The 5,616-nt window shown below is 41.2% G+C and overlaps 1 long non-coding RNA gene across 1 annotated transcript; it reads left to right on the top strand.

Moving 5' to 3' along the window:
- Positions 1 to 4,279: 4,279 nt before the first annotated feature.
- On the top strand, positions 4,280 to 5,091 carry LOC311026479. Its single transcript, XR_014598490.1, has 3 exons — positions 4,280 to 4,417; positions 4,704 to 4,806; positions 4,929 to 5,091. It is a non-coding gene; the product is annotated as an uncharacterized lncRNA (long non-coding RNA).
- Positions 5,092 to 5,616: the final 525 nt, after the last annotated feature.

Genomic DNA, 5,616 nt, shown 5'->3' with positions numbered 1-5,616 from the left:
ACCGATGCAGCCGTATCTCTCACTTGTTGAACCGAATATCCGGTCGCATCGGTTTATCGTTTACAACCCTACTGACTAGTGAGATGATAAGTCTGTATATACTTCGAGTATTTCAGCGTGGCCAGCAGGAGGCAGTGTGGCGCTTTGCTCACGCTTGGGACTCTACTTGTGAACGGACTTTGGTTTACTTCCTCATTTATGGAGTAAGACAACTTCCAAAAAGATGTGTCCATGATTAAAAGATTCGTCCATGATTCTAAACATTCGTATTCGTAAATAAAAAAGTTGTTGTAGGTCACAGGGGAAAGTAATCGAACCTGAATGATGCCATGGATGGCGGACAACAGTGCACCCATGGACACCGCCGGTCACTCAGGGGAAGCATCATCACAGGTAAAGTCAATAACATTTATTTATTTTTATTTTGTGATTTATTTCATGAAATTGTACTGTTTTAAATAATACACAGTTCATGGACGTAAAGATATACTGCTTTAGCTTACAAGCTAACGGCATGCCGGCCGGTGATGCCCAGTTAGTGCTAGCATTAGCTACTAGCAATAGAAGTTGGCTTAAGTTAGCAAATTAGCACTGATGAAAACAAAAACAAAACAAATTTGAGATATAGGGCCCTAGTTTCGTAGACCAGGCGCAGTCAGCTTTCAGCGCACCTGCGCCGCGCCGACGGGGTGTGTCCGCCTGGACTTTGCAAGTTTCAATTAGTTGCATTAAATAGTGTTTGTTGTGATTATTTATTGCATTTAAATGTGCCTGGAACTGTGGAAACCTGCCTGTGAGGTCTCGGTGACGTGTGCGCACTGCGCGCCGGTCCGCCAAACTTCCGATCCGCCAGCTGTGATTCGCATTGAATCAATGGACTTTATTTACGCCTTGTGCCTTGCGCCGAAAGTAGACCAGGTCGGAGCTGGCGAGCTTTCAGCGCAGTCTCGGCGAGGCTTTTTGCCACAAAACTTCCGCTACGCCAAGCTGAATCTGTGACGCCTCCCCCTGCTGCGCCGCCACACCCATCTTGGCGCAGGCGATCTACCAAACTGCCAAACTGACGGTGCGCAAGGCTGCGCGGGTCGAAACTTGCACTGCGCCGGCTGCGCCACCCTGCGCCGCCCTGCGCTGGTCTACGAAACTAGGGCCCATAATGTTGACCAAAATACGGCTTTTAACGATTTATAAATTGTGTCAATTGGCGTACAATTCTGTCCATTGTATAAGTTCGGTTTCAATTCCTCTTTGCTGACTCTGTTCTCGGTCACGTGCAGTTGTTTACAACGAAGCATAAACAATACCACTTGTGTATTTGTGTAGTCTTATCAGTCATAAACAAGAGATTACGCGTTGCGGTGCGCGTTTGTGTCGCGGTGCTGCAGAGACGAGAGCTGGGACACCGGGTCTGAGGCTCCATTCTCCATGTAATTAGTCATTTATTTAACCAGCACTATTACTCTGAAGCGGTTTAATCAAGGTAAAAAAAAAAAAAAAGAACCATAAGGAAAATATCCTGCATAGTTCCTCTGTAGCCTCTTTGATCAGAGCGGCGTCCCCAGCAGCGAGCTTATAAACATAAATAACAGACCAACATTGATAACACTCAATAAAGCCCTACAAGAGTTATTATTATTTGCCTGCAGTCATTTGGTTGAGATCAGGCGCTCAAGTGTGGTTTGCATGGGTCCAGAGTCAGACCAGGGATCTATTATAATACATCCATGGTCCAGACAGGCTTGTTGTTTGGTGTGGATGCTGACCCAAGCTCAGACTTTAAGAAGAAGTTAGTTTACTTTGAAGGCATTCTGTAAAATCGTGAAAAGTACACGTCTGTAACATTTACTATTCAATTTTGTATTTTTTTCTCACTCAGGGCCAATTATGGGACATCATCAACACAGCACAAAGTCTGGTGTTGATGTTAAGTAACAGTCTACCAGCGAATGTCAGGCCAGTCAGTCAGGGAACTTCAGGAGAAGCTGGACAGGGAGTGCAGTCAGTTCCAACAGCGAGGCAGCCTCAGCAGGCAGTGCAACAACTTACAAGATCTCAGAACAATGGACTGTCAGTGAAACAAGAAATGGCGCGGTAGGGTACATGCCATGGATCATTTATTGCACTCCCAGTTCAGGCAGATTTGGCCAAATGGGTCCCTGATTCTTATTAAATCAGAAGGCAGTGAAACAGCTGGAGATTTTTTAATTTCATAATTTTTTTCTGGAGCTTCAGACCATAAACTATTGCATAAAACAAATTAAACAAATTTACATACTGTAAGCTAACATAATCACTTAGTCTTCTAAGTAAGTTTGCTTTTTGATGTTGATGGAATATAAAAGACGAGAATAATAGTATGCCATCTTTTTAGGTCTTTTCCAGAATTTTTTCAAAAGGAGGCAAGAGGCAAAAGGCGTTTTGCACCATATAGGACAAAAGAATCTGGGAAGAGCTTTTTGGTGAACTTTTTTCTTCTTGAAAAACAATATGAAAAAACACCAAAAGGAGAAGAGGAACTGCCACTCATGCTGGCTGGCCTTGGAAAACGTTCACTATCCATATCTGAAAACGTGACACATTCAGAGGTACACTACCATTAAGTTACTACCTTGTGTCAAGTCATGTCTCAAGAGAAAAACACCCATCTTAGAATTCATCTTGACACATGATTTAATTAATATTTGCATGATGAAATACACAGTAGTTCATAAATTTGACTCATTGCATTAAAGCTTTAACTATTGTTTTGTCTAACTATTGTGTTTTGTTTTGTCCAGTCAAGACTGGCAAATATCTGTGGTGGCTGGATGTTGCACAAGTCCACAGGTATGTGGCGTATACACTGGATTAATGTTGTTTCAAAATAGTTACTCTATATTCAGGTTTGTTTAGTATCCCAAACTTTTCAAATTTCGGTGGGAGTGGGCGGCGGAGCTTGGTTGTTATCCCTCCAGATCTACATGGATACTCTGGCCAGCAGCTTAAAGCAGTGAGCGGGAATGGGAAATACACATTGTACATCTCTCCTCTACAAGAAGAACTGGATACAATTCCAATACCACCTGAAGCAAAGGAGTTTGAGAACATGCCCAAAGCCCAGTGTACAACCTGCAATAAAATGGTTCCTCTTCAGATTCTTCCAGTACACCACATCAAGGAATGCAAGACAGACTTTGTAGATTTGTCCTCTTCTGCTGAAGAGGTATGTCAAAGTTGAGTCTTTTAGGCTTTATTTCACAGCTGTTTATATTGGAAAATGAGATGTTATTCTGTATTATGCTCTAAACACTTATGTATTATTGTTTTTCTCCCCCAGGAAAGCTGCAATGAAGCACATGAAGATGAATTCCCAGATTCCATTTGCAACCAGACAGAAAAGGTGAAATTGTTGTGCCTTCCTTGTAAATTAAGATATTAATCTCTGGGATAATGTAGGGCTTTATTCACATGCCTTGTGAATTCTTTTTTAAGACAGCAGAGTGTCCTGTGTGCAACAATGCATTTCAAGTTGACATGATTGAGATCCATGCAGCCACATGCGGATTGCGGTAATATTAATGATTTTAGTGTATCTTTTTTCATGTATACCTATGTTCATTTGACAAATTACATGTAAGAGAATTGCCTTGCAAAATGTTATAGATATGCAAGTGTTTCTGTCAAGATAATGTAGGACAAGCTGTTTTCTTTATGTGTGCAGACCTTCAAAAAATGATGGCCATGAGTCAAGTGGATCAGTACCAGTCAGTCAAATCAGTACCTTTCAAAGGTAATATTTTACATTAGGTAATTATGGTGGCATATAATGTCATCTGGATAATACACACTTTAAAGAGATACTGCAATATCAATCATCTTTTTCCATTTGAAAAGCTTTATATGTGTGGAATGTGATCACAGAGAAATGTGGTAATCCAAAACATTGTATGTTTGTGTCATACCTTGCTCTTGTCTTAACTTACATGAGGCCCGCTTTCACCCCTTAGAATTTCACCAGTACAGGAGGTGTGGCAATTGTTGTACCATGCCACACCCCAAGAACCACCTGGAATAATTGTAACAAACAGCTATGAAATTATATAGACAGTATAACCATGTCTAATTTTGTTTGTTATTCAAATGCTCAGTGTTGAACAAGAAATATATAAGTAAATAAAGCATTCAGAAAAGACATGTTGGTGTCTATATTAATGTTTAATTTTTGTCTTTTGTTTTTAATTCCAGTGCTGGGGAAATCTTGGACAAGTTGATGAAACAGACACATTTTCCATCTGTGTTTCGAGAACTGACCTCTTCAGCAGAGGCATGCAACAATGGCAGCGGCAGAAGAAGACATCGCCCAAATGTAGACTTAAGGTCAGATTCTTTGGCGAGGCAGGCATCGATACTGGGGCCCTGAGCAGAGAATTCCTCACAGGTATAAATGTTTGTCTATTTTTCCATTTCACAATAAGAGGACATTTGTGCACATCATATTCTTACAAGGCCAGGTGCAGGATAAAAGATAATCAAGACCAAAAGGAGAGGAATTATCCGCACACTGGATTTTTTTTTTTTTTGGACTGATGTGAGGATAATTTCTTCTCCTTCCTGTTTGTCCATATTTGTCAAATCAGACACACTTCCACTACACCACCCTGTCAACATCAACAGGGTGGTGTAGTGGGCTCAAATGCTAATTAAATGGATTTGCTGTTTTGCAGAGATGCTAGCAGAGATTGAAAACAGACTCTTTGTTGGAGGGTCAGATAAGAAAGGGAAGAATCCTGTTCATTGTCTCAACAGTTTGGACTCTAACTACTTCAGGTGTGAAATGAAATTCATTGTGTGTTTTCTTTTAGCATATTAATTGCAATGCTAGTTAACCCTGTTTTATATCATTGTCAATAAATTCAGGCAGTTTATATGCGGTGTCGTTTTTTGTTTAGGAGTGCAGGAGAGGTCATGACAGCTAGCCTGGCACAAGGCGGACCTTGTCCTAAGTTCATGCGCGAGTGGTGCTTCAGATATCTCTGCTCCGGTGACTCTGACAGCATTCTAGTGTCTCCCAGTGATGTAACAGATTTAGAACTATCACAGCTTATTGAGAGGGTAAATTCAATTTTATTAATTGCATTAACCTCATTATGAAATGGCTTGCATAATAACATTTTTGGTTTGTATCTTTCACAGAACAATGATACAATGCAAATTAATTTCACTTGACACCTACTCTGTTTTCAGATAAACAGCGCCAGTGAGGACAACATCAATGACCTGGTTGACGATATTGTGACCTGCAGATACACCGGACCCGTGTCCATGGAAAAACGAGACAGCATGATAAGGTACGTTGGTGACATTTTTGTTTTTCATTATGGCAAGGGTGTATTGTACAATAAATTTGTGACTTGAATTAGGCTACTTGTTTGGTCATGTCTAAAACATGGATTACAAGTAATATGGCATTTGGCATTTTTTTTTTTTTTTTAAATAGTTTTAGCCGGCGCAATGCAAGTTTCGACCCGCGCAGCCTTGCGCACCGTCAGTTTGGCAGTTTGGTGGATCGCCTGCGCCAAGATGGGTGTGGCGGCGCAGCAGGGGGAGGCGTCACAGATTCAGCTTGGCGTAGCGGAA

The sequence above is a fragment of the Eutrigla gurnardus genome, assembly GCF_963514095.1.
Source record: "Eutrigla gurnardus genome assembly, chromosome: 16".
Taxonomy (NCBI): Eukaryota; Metazoa; Chordata; class Actinopteri; order Perciformes; family Triglidae; genus Eutrigla; species Eutrigla gurnardus.
Note: the sequence above shows the minus strand (reverse complement) of the source record. Positions and strands in the feature narration are given on the sequence as shown.